We start from the raw sequence: 16,233 nt of genomic DNA on the forward strand, positions 1-16,233 counted from the left end.
GGCAGGAGCCTGGCTGCCAGAGCTGGGCTGCCACAAGGAACCAGAGCTGGCCAGGGCACCTCAGGGCTCTCTGCCTCTTGTGGAGTGACCCCAGTGGCTTCTTTGGCAGGACACAGAGGGCAAAAACCAAGGGAAGGAAAGACAACGGCAAGCACAGCAACTGTTGGACACAAGGATTTTGTGTTCTTTCTGTATGCCACTACTGTGTAGAGGAATAGCTGATTTTAGCACCCTCAGTCCTCCTTGTTTAGTTGCATTCCTTTTCTCCTGTTTAACACCTCCCACCTCAAACAACAGCCATCCAACCAACCACAGAAAAAAACAACCCAGCAAACGTCTGCCTCTAGTTTTAAGTCAGAGAAACTGCTTTGTTTGAGTTCTAGGATCTAAAGTTGCACTAAGTTTGCTGACTATCACCTGAATTTCTGATGCATCACATCATTTTTAGACTTTTAACATTTATATCTCAATAACACTGATCTCTAGTTGTGCTAATTTTAGAACAATCTAAGCCAATTCCAAAAACAGAACAAAACTATTGAAGCACCACAGATAAAGCTCAGTTAAAATCCTGTGCTGGCTTTTCTAAATTGGTATTTGAAACCATACACCTCATCAATATTATTGATTAATATTGACTTTTACTTCTCAGCTTGCAGTATTTCTCCAGCTGTATTTAATGGTTATTACTACAATTATCTGCATTTTAATTTTTCAAATTCACATTTTTCTACTACTCTCTCCAACAGATTTTTTGTATTTTTTTTTTTTTTTGGCCCACTGCCCTTCCTCACAGTGTCCGTAATCCATAGAGAAGAGATTGCTGATGGCGTTATCACAGGCAAACAGAATGAAGCTAATGGTAACAGGCACTCCTTGCTAGGTAATTATTATAGGAGAAAGAATGCAAATGAGCCCTAATCTGTCTCACACAATGGCAGAGGTCTCGGATTTGCATTAAACCTTTTGCAGCACTCTCCCAGATCGGGGACTCTGCAGATAACAATGCATCTGCAGCACAGGCTGCTCCTTCCACTCGCGCAGTTATTAAATTGTGCCCCCAGCAGGTACAGTTGTCCCTGAATGACTTTCCCCTCCCCCTTCATCGCTCAGGTCCCCTCCTCCTTCCCTCTTCTCCCCTCAGCTTTGCTGGAAAAAAAGCTAATTGTACATGCCATTTGGCTTGATTCATGTTTACAATGAAGAAGAAGAAAGCGCTGTTTGGTAATTACAAGAGGGGAATGGACATCAGGAAATCTCCGTTCTATTCCCAGCTATGTCATTTACTTGCCAGGGGACTGCAGGGAAATAACTTTGCTTCTCTGTGCATCCATGTGTTCAGCTAGAAATATAGGGTTGACATTTGTAGTGGCCCAATAGTCTCTTTCATTTTACAGTGGCATCTGCTGAACACTTTCAGGAAGCAAATGCTAGACTTTGCTTGAATCTAGGTGGAGCTCATGATAAGCCGCGGTCCTTCAGAAGAACCGCTGCCTAGATCTCAATTTCCCATCCGATAATAGGTTGTAAAGACCGATACTCTTTTCCAGCACTGTGTCCTGCTATAAAAGGACCTAAACTGACACCTGCCAGCTGGGGCTATGCGCAGTGCCCACAGGGTGTCTTGCCCACTAGCAGTCCTTAGAAGGCGGTGGTGCAGGAACTCTGGGATGGAGGTGCTCTGATTGCAGGTCACACAGCATCAGGACAAAACACCAGCTTCTCAAACCTTATCATCGCTAGTGTCTTCCATTACAGCTTGTTTGGACTAGAAGCATGGGAGCCAAATGTACTGAACCCTTCCCGAGAAAGTCCCTAACTATGAAGGCAAACTTCCTTACTAGGACGCAAGGTGGAGCAGACTTTTTCCAACACAAGTGCCTTCTTGAACATTCATTTTTCTCCTGAGACATTTTTGTCAAATGAGATAAAATACAATATTATTTTTGAAATGGATCTTCAGGAATCAGAAAGTATCTGCCACAAAAATGCTTTTTTTTGTCTATTGGCAAGAAAATGGAGACTACCAAACTCTCTAGAAATGGGTATATAAAGTAACTTCTCAGCACATAAAAAAACCCCAAACAGAATTATAGACATTGTATGTGAGGAATGGTTTCAAAATCAAGATGAACCACCAAATTCAGCTGCACATCATCAGTAATACTCTAGTAGCACTTGTTTAGTTTTGAACTTATATCTGAAATACTAACCATACGCAAAGACTTATTTCTTGGAAATCTGTTATTAGGCAGGTGTCACACTAACTCAAATTAAAATAATTTCACAAATAATTAAAAGATACTTGCTACCAAGTTATTGACATAAGGGATAAAGTTGCTACAGTTTATTTAGAGGTGCACTAAGTGTATGGGGACTGATGATGTCTGAAAGAAAATATCCTTTTTTAGATTCCTTATACTAAGGGGGGGGGGGGGCAGGAATAATCATAAATCGATTCTGCAAGTACCATTTGCAATTATTTTCATTTTTTTCAACCAAGAACTTGAGAACTCGTGTAAGACTGCATCAAACAACTTAAACTGGAGCCCTAACCACAGATGTATAGTCTTCTATGCCAGGCCTAGGGTGAGACACTGAGGGAACCCCAAGAGCCAAAAGAATTCAAGCAGTCACCAAATAAACAGCACAATGTCACATGACTAGATACCCTCATTCTCAATTACACCATTCAGATACATTAATCATCTGCTGTATTTGCCAGATCTGGACACAGTTACACGCTTTATTCTTTCATCTATGAGGTTTTGTCTTCCTTTCTGACTTTATCAATGCCAATACTGGCAAGCAGTTCCTCTGGAAATTGTCTACGGGTATTTTTAAAGCCTCTGTAGCTGTCTAGATTGGGTAAATAGTCTAAGTAGAGTCCCTACTAAACTTGCCAGAAATTAACAAATGGATTTACTTTTTTTAAACAATAGTTTAAAACCCCATAGCTATAGAAAGGGCTACAGTTTTTTTGATGCCATGTAACAAGTTAATTTTTCAGTAATCAAAGTTTTACTCACTTCCATCTCACAGAGCAGTAGATGGGGCAGTGCTGGTAGTTTTTGTAATTACTGGATTATGCTACGCTTGTCTCTAAGTCAGACTAACAGATTGCTGGGATCCTCCACCAACAGGAATATTGGGCCCAAGCATTATATGGTACAGGCATCACCCCTAAACAATCAGTAGCTAGTTAAAAACCCACAAAGGTACTTATTTTTAAATGATGCTTTGGCTCTATTATTATCCTCAGGTTCTCAGAAATCATCTTCTACCATTTGCACTGATGTTTCCTTAAAAGGTTCTTGCCACTTGGAAGGACTGAGGTGGTACAACTTTACAGCAGAAATGCAAAAGCTGTCCTGTACTGATGACTTCACATAGAACAAACAAGGACATTTTCATTCAACTTGTTCATAAAGCTGCAAACATTTTAAAATCTAATCTTTGTGCTAACTTTCCAATGTTAGAAAACATTTCATTCAGAACACTGCAGTGATACAACACAAGAAGAGGATATTTTAAAATCATCAAGATACGACAGGTATCATAACCTACAATTTCTTACATTTCTAACATGCTCAGGTCCAGATTTGTCACTGACCCTCCCTGGTGACCAGCTACTAGCTACAACTGCTTACTGGTGCCATTTTTATATATGCATTAAAACTTTCTGCCAAATCCAGCTGTACTTGTGGAGAGCCTCAGATGCTCACCCTCAGCTGACAGTCAGAAATTACCACACTGCTGCTAAACCAGCAAAAGCATCAGGGCAGAGAAAATCCAGTGGGACAGCCCAAACCTATTTTATTGGCACCTGAACACACCCAGCTTACTCCCCGGAGTGGACACAGCTATCTCACACCTCCTCCTGCCTGCAGATCTGCAGGGGTGGCCATCCTGGAGGACAGGGAGCACAGATGTCTTCATGGTGAGCTACGGCTCACCCCATGACCCTTCTCAGCCCCATCACCTAAGCTACGCACTTCAGGACCGCTCTCACATTAAGCATTAACTCAACCAGTTCAGCTGTGTGCCGAGTAGCCAGTCAAATATTTACAAGGTTTGTAGAAGGTGCTAGATTAACCTCATCCTTTCAGATGAGGTCCAAAGACATGGTCCAAGATTTCCTACTCTGTTTTCCATACCCAGAAGTTACAATTCTGAAGCTTTGAGACTCACAACACGAAGTTGTTAGAAAGAAAAATCCAAACAGGAAAACTAAAAGCAACTCAATACATGCTGTAGACAAAATATTGGCACCACATACAGTGCTGGCAAGTAGAGAAGCATGCTGTTCCTAAGGGGGACAGCAAGTAAAACACAGCTCCAAGAGCTGGTGATTGCAACCTCACCTGAACAGCAGCTTTCCCTTTGTCAAGCTCATCTCTAGGTCATTTTATGGCGAAGAGAAAAATTGCCACTGTGCTTTCAAGGATCTCAACAGCTTTTCCCCCTGCCATTCTCAGAAGCCTTTTGAAAGTCTCCCTCTAAAGCAGCATTCTCCGTTTTAGGGATTCAAGCTTTCAACTCAAGCATGCGAGATCACTTGTACTCTCGAACCGGTGGAGCTGCCAGCCGCCCCTTTGTTACAAAGGGATTTACACTTGAATGGCGGTGGGAAGCACAGTCTTTTAAGGAAAGGCTGGTGGGGGGAAGACAATTTACTTGCCAGCATCCTATGCTCAAATCACGTTCATCTACAGTAGCCTTATCACACTGCCAGTTTGCAAGGAGTTTGCTGTAACATGACTTTTAACTAAAATTGGCAATTTGTCCATTATTTCAGAAAGGATCTTTATACAGTCATAAGCGAAGTTAAATTTCAAGCCTCGATGTGGACGTCTACAATAATTTAACTTAGCCCAATGTAAATGATTTCATCATTCCACAAAGCTTCCCTCTTTATACATGTACTTTCGTCATTCACTTATCTATAACTTTTTAGGCATTTCCCATTGTAACCCTGGACTGGCCATGCACATCATCGCGCATCTGATGGCTTCTACAGCTTTTCAGGAGACGCACTGGGGAACACCATGACAGCACAGATGCACTGCTGAGGACAGAGGATCATTTGAACAAGGGTTTAGTAGCCAATGACATGCTGGCTTTGGCCCTCCACCTAAACACATACACAAGCAGTAACCCCCTGGTGGGTTTCTGTTCTGAAGTTGCAAATTGGTAGATAACTACTGATTGGTTTCTAGGTTGTGTTAGCAGTTATTCAGCAGTATCATATGGCTGCCTTTCAAACAGGGTCACTCTCAGACCGGGTTTCTGTTTGTTTGCTTGTTTGCTGTGTAAGCATAAAGCCTGTTATCTCCAAAGAAAAATAATAGCATCTGAAGTATGGAAGTTGGCAACTGCTAGTCTCTAGCATAGAGAAAGATCTGTAAGGAACACTTCTTCTGTTTTTTAAATCTTATACCTGTTTCTGATTTGATTCGATCTCCTGCACTCTGAATCAGCCACATATACTGAAACACAAAGAGAGCATGGCCTGCAGAGCACAGCAAGAAAAAGGCTAGTGTGCTCCAAAGCTGGTGGCAAACCACAGTCCCCATGAAAACCACATGTGCCAGAGACCAAATATTTTGCCTTTTGCTTACTGCTAATAAAGCTGCTTCACTTCATTAAAAGCAGTTTATCATTTTATCTACTCACTCTAATTAACCTCTGGTTAAAATGAATGAGCAGTTGATTTGAGGATTCTATTAATGTGACACCAGTGAACCACCACTTGCATGCTTCCATCCTTTTCCTTTTGTTCTCTCTTCTCCTTATACCAACATTGTATTCCTAGGCCATTCGGACTGACACCCCCAGTACCCTTCCAGCATACCACAAACACTTTTATAGGTAGATGAAGAAGGAAAGGCCTCACAGTCCAAAACTCATCCAAGGCTTAATTCCCCTGCTGGAATATACAGATGGATATAATCTACTTCTCACTGTAATTATGATCACAAGCTTGAAAAGACACAGCATGGAAAGAAGAAAGAGCCAAGGAAATACACTGGGTTGCTGGGAACAGGGGAGAAACAACAGTAACATTAATACATACAACTCACTTGTCATCCCAGAATGAACCGATTTTAAATATGAAGCACAAAGCAGTCAATTCCATCAAAAACCTGACTTTCTTAGAGAGCGAAGAACTTTCTCCCAAGCCAAATACCATGTGCTGTATATGAATAAAGACAGCTTCTGCTACAGTATATGCCTACAGATTTCACAGTTGCATATTACCGCCAAAATCTCAATTTCTAGCAGCAAAAAAACGTATGTTACCGCTATTTAGCCAAGCATCTGAAGACTGAAATATATCATAGCTGCTCATTTTGCTGGCAAACAGTGCTTCACTTCATATACCCAATTTTCATCTCTATTCAATTTATTTCTATGAGTGTCACAAATACCCAAAGGCGTTTGGGAAGTAGAGGGTAAAAAAATAATTTACAAAATTCCCAAACCAACCAAACAAAATACCACAAAAACCCCAAACCATCCACCTTCCCTTTTTTTCCTTTATCTTCCTCAAAAAGTTAAGCGTCCATTCTTTTGCAACACTACTCACAGAGAGGACAGAAAGATCCTAAAATTGTAAGAAACTCGTAGTTTGAAGGAAGGGGGGAAGGGGAAATAAAGTTCCTGCGTTACCCTAACATTATAGGTCTAAATTCCTGTTCAATCAAGGTAAACCACAGGTAAAATATTACCAAAGTGCCTGGAAACTTGGTATTTATGTTACAAGCAGTTTAAGAGGTCTCTTTCAAGAGAAGAGCATGTTTAGGTTATGAACCATGGACGATGAGCACAAGCCTGAAATTCACGGCCCAGCCAGACAGGGCTGTATGAGGGAAGGCACCAAAGGAAGATCTGGTTTACATCACACAGCAGGGCAGTAAGTGACCATGAGTCACTGATGCACTTCATCTGGCTTTTAAGGACATCAGTACCAGATCAAAAATGTTTCAGGCCACATCTTACAAAGCACTTCCCAGTATAAATTTACCCAGCCAGTTCAAATCTGCACAGAATTATTCCAGACAAAATTTCTTTATAACACAAGGTTTCCTGCGAGATCAAGTGTCTTCTGTCCTACAGCTGACAAGATGTTAGCACAGCTCTCTACTATAATGCCTGGGCTAACTGAACAGGAGGGTTCCCATGGGGTAAGCCCAAAAGGGATGAGACAGGATGAATGACCCCCCTCACCACCACCAGAGCTGTAAGCAGCACCCAAGTCCTCCCAACACCCCAGGCAGCACCACATTTTCTAGACCTTAAACGATGCATATACCAGACACAGTAGGAGACAAACAAAACTGGGAAACATGGCTTTGAAACACTAACTCATGATTGTATGTTCATACTTTAAAATATTTGGTTTTGGGAAGAAAAATTCTTCTGGTTTGGTTTTTGCTATTAGTTTTGTTTTGGTTTTTAATGGGCAAATTGTTCAAACATACAAGGAATTCACAGGCGTCTTTGCATAGCTGAAGGATGGAGCAGTATGCACCCAGATAGGTTGGCCCGTAGCAGAAGAGGATGGTCATCACTTTGTGAGGAAATCAGGCAACAAAACAGGTCTTTTTCCATTGTAACTTCAACAGCGTATTAAGGACATTAACAATGCATTAAGGACAACATTCAAAACTGACTTGGACCTTCCAGCTTTATTTCTGAGGGATTAACAAGTAATACAAGCAAAAGCAAAATACCAAAAACTGCCACCTACACTAATACCCATGCATTACACTTTGTTCCTCTCAGCCACTAATTATGGATTAGCACCACAGGCTCTTTCCAAAAAACTTCCTGCACTGTCGGTTTGTAATCCCAGCACTCTGCAGCAGCCACTGCAAGTCATTCAAACCAGAGCTCCTCCTAGCACGCCTGCAAAGCTCCAAAGAGTGCAAAAAGCCACCTCAATGCTCAGGGCTATTACTCGCACACCAGGGCAGGTGGTGGGCAGACACCTGGCCTCCAGAACCATCCCTTCAACACCAAGGAGTGGATGCAAAGAGTAGCAGAACAATGACCCAACTGCAGTTCATTGGGGTGGCAGAGCAGGGAAAGAGAGGAAGCCCCAGCACGAGGTAACACACCACTCCACATAGGGCTTACTCCTAAATAAGTAAAATCAGCTTCGTATTCAAAAGTAGGTCTGTACACCTCGCACACGATGACCGTGAGTACCACCAAAAACTCCACAAATTGCATTAAGGACAAGAGAGGTAGGCAGACCATAACTGCTGAAACTGGAGGAAAGCCAAGTGACCCAGAGCTCTGCTAGCACTACAGAACTGAAGTGTTTTAACCAGCGGGGCAGGGGAGGGGGAGAAGACAGTACCTTCCAGGCCTCCACACAGATACAGACATACAGATGCCCTGAGGCAAGCCCTTGCAGTCTTTTCACCACCCCTCCCTGCAACCCTGTTTACTTACTCACTTGCAGGGACCTGTGAAGTCAGCCCTCAGAAAAGAGCTGACCCAGACAAGTGAAAGGATAAGAAAATTCAAACTCATGTCTCTTACTACCATTTTAACCTACCTTCTTGTGCCCAGATATGCCAAATTCTTACTGTGCTTCTTGATACTTTTTAGACTTTGTGAAAGAAGTGATTTAAGAACAAGTTAATTTCAGCTTTGAACTCTCCACTTTCTATGCATTTAAAACCATTGAAGATGTTTAAAAACCATATTTTTGGAGGTACAAAATAAGCATCCAGCTTTCTGAATTTTTCTTTTTTATGCTACACACTACATAGTAAACAGATTCTACACGTACAAATGACTTGAAAATAGCACTGTTGGGATGGAAATCATTCTTCTTCTCCAATAAAGTTTTTAAGATTTAAATCTTCTCCATATCAGAATAGAAAATTAAAACCTGTAACCTTCATGAAAGGAAAATCAGAAAAATATCAAAGGTTTCATTAAAAAACAAGAGAGCAAAGGCTCATGGTTAACATAAAGTTAATTAAGTACTTAAAGGCCTTAAGCAGTGGTAAAGTCCTGATTTAAACTGGGAGATGGCTAAGGCTTTGCAAACTGAGGACTCTGGAAGAACCTGTCATTCTCTCATAAGGTGCTACATAGCTTTGACAGACACTTCATTTTACTGAATACAGTCACTGAATGAGAAACCCTAACCCCATACTTATCTCAAAGGATTTGAGGAGGAACAAAATTCCAAGACTTGAAACAAACACCTTGTTGAAATGCTCTACAAATGCTCAAAAGCTAGGAACTTGATTTTTATAGGAAAAGAGAAATACAAACAAACGGGGTAAGCTTCCCACTGACAGGTAAATTATTACAGGCATGCTGCTTAACATACAGTGTCACCCACCTGAAATGTTAGCTAGCAGCAGTATCACCTTTCCTTTGGAGATGGTTCAGGCTGATACAAATAAGAGACAGGAAAATGGGGAAATAATGCGGGAAATAAACGCTCTTTCAAAAATCAGTGCAAAATCATAATTCCAGATGCACTGGTAAGAAACACAACTTCTGAAACGATCTGAATGGAGGTACCGTGGCTCTTTCAAGCAAGAAAAACACTGAAAGTGATCTTTGCCCAAATTTAGTTAGAGGAAATGGGGGAGGAAAGCACAGCATTAAAGGCAGCAAACAAAACACAGCGAACTGTGGGCCGCTAGCCAGCCTGATCTTTTGTTACCTTGTCCCTGCCCTGCCTCTCCCCTCCCTTCTGTCCCCCTTCAACTTTTCCAGTCTGGGAAGGGGTATATGCTTCCCGGTTCTCCACCTTTTCCTGAACCTGCTCTAGTCCAACACATGGGCAAGATTTTCCTTTTGCTTTGGTTCTCAAATTTCACTAACACATCCAGCCTGTCCTCCAAAAGCTTTTCACCCCGAAGAATACAGTCTGCATGATTGCATTTGATAATACAGACTGGTGCTTAAATACCATACATTTGCAGACAGTTAAAGCATGTTTCACAAAGGTACCATTTAAAGGAGTTGAGCAACATACACTTCCCGGGCGCGCAAGTCGCTGCAGCAGCTGGAAAGGGACCCTATCCAACATGGGGACAGTTTCCCTCTCCTTATGAGGACAGAAAGGAGCACATAGAGACAAAGTGTTCGTGCTGGAGCTGTTCCCAAACCATGGCTTCAGAGGGTTGAGCCGTCTGATGTGTTGCAACTCAGGAAGCATACGCAGGGTAAGGAGGAGGGGAGCAGCAGCCAGGGAATCCCCTCCAAATTTCCAGTGCCGCAAGACAGGGACAAACAGAAGCGTCCAGCCAAAGGGAAATGGCAGTAGGCTGTGCACGGCCTCTCAGCTGACCCTGTGAATTCAGCAGGGGCACTTCTCTCCACTGCACATCACTGCATAAGACATAAGACGTGTGCTGGGAGGGAGACAATAACAACAACCGATGCCCACGATCCTGCAAAACAGCTTGCAAAGCTTGTGCTTCCCTCAGCCCCCAACCCAGGGAGTTTGAAGGCATTCAGAAACTGTACAAAAACTCGGCTGGAGCTACGAATCTTAATAGCAGCTTTCCTCCACACCTGCAGCTCAGCCAAGCCTCCCACGTCTCAGTGTGCCCCAAAATTCTGTGTTTCAAAAGAATTTTACAGAGCCTTCACTTGTCTCGGAGAAAATAGGTTCAGAGGCCACAAGGCAGCTTCTGCGGGCTCCTCTCAGCATGCCACAGCATCAGTGGCGGAGGCAATGCCTGCCTGCAACAGCACAGGCAGCTCATTCTTTAGTCTGGCACCAAGGAGAAAAGCTATCATCCATTTTTAAGTTAGATTCAGGGAACCAGCTGGGGACCAGCGATTGCCATTTTTGAAGTGCAAGAAGAGCAGTGTAACCAGCCTTTCCATAGTAACAAAGATTAGCGGCCTGGAGTCTGACACTCCTCCTGCATTAAGAGATACGAGACAAAGAGATAGACAGGTAATCTCATAGAAGGAGCCCTGGGGAAATTGGAAACGCCTCAAGAACCCTTTAGCTGGTCTGTATGCTTCTCCTTGTCTCTGCTTCAGCTTCTGCTTCTTCTATTCCCAAAAACATTTGCCCATTAGGTCAATTAGCTTTATTGCAGAAGGTAGCCAGGCAACTGGTAGTGGCTGTTCAGTAAAGACTTAGCTTGCCTCTGCACCGTCAAGAATGAGATGGAGAATGAAAAGGAACATCCCAAGGCACGTTACCTGTCTGCAGCTTATCCTTGATAAGTTAGCATGCTTACTAAGTCTGAGGGGTCTGACAAATGAACTCTGACAAATCTCACTGGGGCAATTTAAGACATTATTGCATCGCGCTGTCTTCCCAAACCCTTCACTAAAGTTAGTACCACAGAGCAAATCTGACAGAAAAATTTATATCACACGTTGGCCTCCCCAATTCAGAGCCTGGCAAGTTAGCATAAACCCCTTCTCAGAGCTGGTTTAAGTTAAGACATCAACTGTGAACTGGAATGGCTGAGGTCTAGACAGAATGTCTTTCACAAAGATGGAATGGGAAATGACATCTCAAAGCACTGCAGCCAGCTCCTAAGCAAATACCTAACTAAATATTTAGTTTTGGTACTGCAATATATATATGCATTTGTCTAGCAGCTGACTACTCATGCAGCTCAGGCTGCTCTGTGAATCACAGCACTAATTTTTTGTACTTTATATACCCTGACACATACATCGAATGTCTTGAAGTGGAAAGACAGACATGCGTTACATGTGGATCACATCACCAAATAACTACAAAATTTAATTGCTTAGAAGTATTACAAAAAAAGCACTGCATTTGAACTCTCACCCACCACATTTTGCACTTCTGTCCAAAACTAAAGAAAGTCTGGAGAGGTGAAGAATTGCCATCTGTTTCCAGCTCTTCACAACACACACTATTCAGAGCTAGAGCTGGGGTTCCAGCTGGTTCCCATCTTATCTGTCAGTGGTACAACCAGCCATGAAACCATGAAGGACCCCTGAGACGACAATCAAGTTTTAAAAAAAACCACACCCAAGACCAAAACAGTTAAACAACCAAAAATCTATGTTTAACTGAGTAGAGGTACATGTATGATAATAATAAAAGCAGCACTTTCTGACACAGAATTCTTCAGCTTGGCTTCTCCAGACCTAACTCATTGTCTTTTCATCCAAGCTGATATTCAGACAAAGATTTAGTTAATTTAGTCTGCAATACAACAGTTATGTTATTTTTCTCTCTGCAAGCATTTAGAATGTATCCCATCTTCTGGTTTTTCCCAAGGGACCCTATCCTGTACATACGAAGTGGAGTTAGAAGCGCAGGAAGCTTCTGTTTGCAACACACTGTTAGAAGGGCAATCCAAGTTAACCAGAAGACTTGTCTGAACTCCATGTAGACAAGCTTCTTCTAACTTCCAACATCACCCTCCTTTCCAGAAGGAGGGAGGCAGGCAAGACACCTCGAAAAGCAGATAACAATTACCTCTTACCTTCCTGAAGAGGCCGATGCCGATTAGCACATTCCTGGAGCTTCTAATTCAGGCAAAAAGAAGGGGGGGCAGGGTGTGTGCCCGGAGAAGGAGCTGGAAGTCGTTTTCTGCCTCAGAACAACAGTTATTTCCTAAAGGGTAAGAAAAAAATGAAAACAGTAAGTATTAGCTTTCATGTTCTTTGAAGAGGCTACAGATTACAACTCCTCCTTGGAATAGACACTGTGCCTCTCCTCCAGTTCCAAAATACCAACTTGAGCTGTCCTGTATTTTCTTCTTCCATCATCACCTTATCAACATATGGAATATAAAGCCCAAGTCGCCTACTACTACGAAAAACAAAGCTGGGTTCATGTCAGAATGGGATAAAGGCCCACACTAGAATGGAAAAAAGTTCCATTCAAAAATATTCTTGAGCACTCGATCTATTAAGTAAATATGCTTCAGCCAAGCTCACACCCACTTCTGTAAAAATTCAAATGAGCCACATTTACTATCAAAATAGTTGGCAAAAGGCAAATTCCAACATGCATACTGAACATACAGGTATATACTGATATCCAAGTGCTTATGTACTCTTCCCTGCAAGTATCACACCTAGAATTATGAGGCATATGCAACTAATAATACTTTTATTTCAAGACAACTACTCTTTTTCTTGAGGCAACCTACTCCAGCTATATTGAATCTTTCAGTAACAATAGCAGGAAAAAAAAAATTAATTATCAGAATGAAGAGTAGGGGAACCAAAAAGCTTTTCTGTGACTAAATATACCATTTAGCAATCCAGCTTCACTCCCATAAAACCATAATCCCTCACCTCAGACCACCTCTCTCTGCCCTACTCCTAACATGAATTTAAAGAGACTTACAGACACCCAGATTTAATGGGCCCCTCCCTACCTCTAGTACCTGCCTCTGATGAAAGGCAGGAAAATCAAGTGGAAATTTATTTTAAAGGGTGCATGCAAGACATTAACATATTTGAGGAAATGGCAATCAAGGTTTTCCATGGGGAATCAGCAAAGGGAAACACATCCAGTCTGTTCTCCATCACATTTTGTTGGCTTATATTCATACAGAAAACCCTATCCTTTACTGTCCCATGGAATGTCTGAATGAAAGCTCTCAAAATAAGGTAAGAAAGTCTATGCTTCCTTACATTTCCCCCCACACCTCCATCATCCCTCTAAAACATAATTACCCCACCTGCTAACAGTGTGCAACTGCAAACGGATCCAGTCTCCCGAAAGAGATTTAATACAAGGGGCTCCAACAGAGAGGAAGCAACATAAAAGGCAGCACTCCCATCACAGCACTTCCCTTCAAAGCCGACCATGTCTGTCCAATTCTAAATGGCCATAGCCCCTACTTTTCTCTAGGGGACAAAAGCTCTCTTCTTCTCTCCTCCTGTCAGCAGGACTTAAAGCTGCAAGAATACTTCTGTCCAGATTCCCCTCTAGATAGGGAATGATTTAAAGAATTCATGAAGTTACAGTGGCAGTGTAAATAAACAATGAAAACCTAAATAAAGATCACCAAAGACGACACACAGAAAAAGTGTACTAAGAAGAGAAAGAACAAGATCAGTGATTCAAAACCTCTTCCGCCTTGTTACGTTCACCCCATAAATAGGCCTAGCAATAATCTGACACTGCAAAAGAATGGATCTCTACACAAAAAAAGCACCTGCTCAAAAATCTGCCTCCTCAACCTCCTTCCTAAAGGCAAGCCTTCCCACACTTTAATTTCACTTTCTCAATGTCTTATGCCCCTCAATCACATTTCTGATTTCTGTCAGATTTCAGCCCCCTTGTGCTGATGCAAACCAACTCAAGCCAACACCTGGAGTACTCAACAGTGTTCCACTTTTTCAAAGACAGAAACAGTGCTACAGCCTTCATTCTGGGGACAGAGAAGAAATGACCATCAGTGAACTGCTCCTGACATGTGTACATCCCGAGGCTATGTACTGATCAATACTTACTGAGCAGCTCAGCACAGACCAGGTTGCAAAATACAAGAAGAAACAAAAACAACCGTAAACCCCCCACCTCCCCACAATCACACACTAGTTTCATACCCCTAAATCAAATGCATCATTTGCTTTTCTTTTTTGTTATTAAATCAAAAGGATGCTTTAGACAGCACCTCTCTCCTTGATAAGAGACACACCCCCCCCCCCCCCCAACGTGTCAGGTTAAGTCTGCTAAGAATTGATAGACTGGTTACATTTCAACTGCTTAAAATTTTTACACTTTCATCCAATTGCTGGTAGGAGAAATAATTTAAAGCAGACGTACAAGATTTGGAGGAAGCATATTTTTAAATCAACCATAAAATCGAGAAGTGGCAAAAAAGAAGGCTAAGTGCAAAAAATGAAAGTTTTTTAACATTCTCAGGGAGACAGAAATCTGTCATAAGGGATGTAGCTTTGACTCAAGGGATGTCATACTTAGGGATGCAGCTTTGACTTAACATCACTTGCCCCAAAGAAGATGAGATTGCTCTGTTCTCAAATTCACAGGCAAGGGGGGGGGGGGGGGGGGCAGGGGGAGAAGAAAAAAATAGAAAAAAAGTAAGAAGCTCAATTAATGCATTACCTGAAACTCAAATTGTATGTGGAGAAAGCTAGTGAAATGACTTACCGAAAGCCTTGAGTAAGTTTCTGGCATGGCCAGAGATACTTTGTATAAGAAAAATGTCAAAATGTTTTGGGTATACAGCCACTACAAGACAGAAACAAACAGAAAACTGGGAAACACTGTATCAAACCAAACAAATTGTTGACATCAACATTAGCTAAATGAAGAGGCATATGTTAAAGACAAACACCCTCAGACTGCGCGCAAGTCAACTGCTGCTGTGGATTTAGCCGAGTTGCTTTCATGTATCAAGCTTAATGAAAATAATCCTCAATTCCACCAGCAGATGCTGGTTTTTCATTAAATCTCACACTACGCATGCTGATTCTGGACACTACCTGAGATGAAGACTGAAACCTGGATCAGGGATTCCGAAGGATCTGACTTTGACTAAAACTTCACCCTTCTTTCAGAATGATCAGCACTAGATTTATTCTTCCTGCTGCACAATGAAAATATAGTGGTTTTTCTAGGCATTACTCAAATCTGACCCACTTCTCGCAGTTAAACACAAAGATCCTGCATGACATTTGCCAGGATCTAGTTCTTAATTTCATTGATCCAGAGACTTTTTAAGTTCAGAAAATAAAGACTTTTGAGGAAGTAACTCCCCTCACTTCCAGTCTCCACCTCACAACTGGCAAAAAGCTTGCTCACCTTATCCTGTCTGACCCCTATCAGGAGACCCCATCAGCCCTTTAGGGAACTGCTCTGTTAAAGGGAACCTCCATTCCACACAGCCAACCTGAAAGATTTCCTTTGGATTTTCTAGCCCTACAATGTTTATGACTTCCATTACACCAAGAACTAGAGGAAAGAATTAATTCAGAATGCTGCTCTATGAAACTGTCCCCTTGCCAAACAGTGTTCATATCATAAGGCGGCAAAACAGGGGTTAAAAGGGGCAGGGGCGGGGTAAGACATCATCACCACCTCACACAATTTACTAGGGAGGGAAAAAAGTGCTCTCAAGGTTCTTCAATCTAAGTTTAACAAACAGCTGCTTTTCTTCAGTTAATTAACATGCGCACTCAGTGTGCACCAATAGAAACAGGTCAAGTTTATATCATCATAAAAATGATTTTCCTTTTTTTCTGTTTATTTTTCAACCTCTT

At 42.0% G+C, this 16,233-nt stretch overlaps 1 protein-coding gene across 5 annotated transcripts in view; it reads right to left on the minus strand.

The window, feature by feature from the left end:
- Window positions 1-12,600, minus strand: part of ZMIZ1 (zinc finger MIZ-type containing 1) — a 307,512-nt gene extending 294,912 nt beyond the window's left edge. For all 5 annotated transcript variants that reach the window (XM_056351251.1, XM_056351244.1, XM_056351245.1 and 2 more), the window contains exon 1: window positions 12,474-12,600. The gene's annotated coding sequence lies outside the window, so the exon portion shown is untranslated. The remainder of the gene's footprint in view (window positions 1-12,473) is intronic.
- Window positions 12,601-16,233: the final 3,633 nt, after the last annotated feature.

Source organism: Falco biarmicus, chromosome 9, assembly GCF_023638135.1.
Source record: "Falco biarmicus isolate bFalBia1 chromosome 9, bFalBia1.pri, whole genome shotgun sequence".
NCBI classification, from domain to species: domain Eukaryota; kingdom Metazoa; phylum Chordata; class Aves; order Falconiformes; family Falconidae; genus Falco; species Falco biarmicus.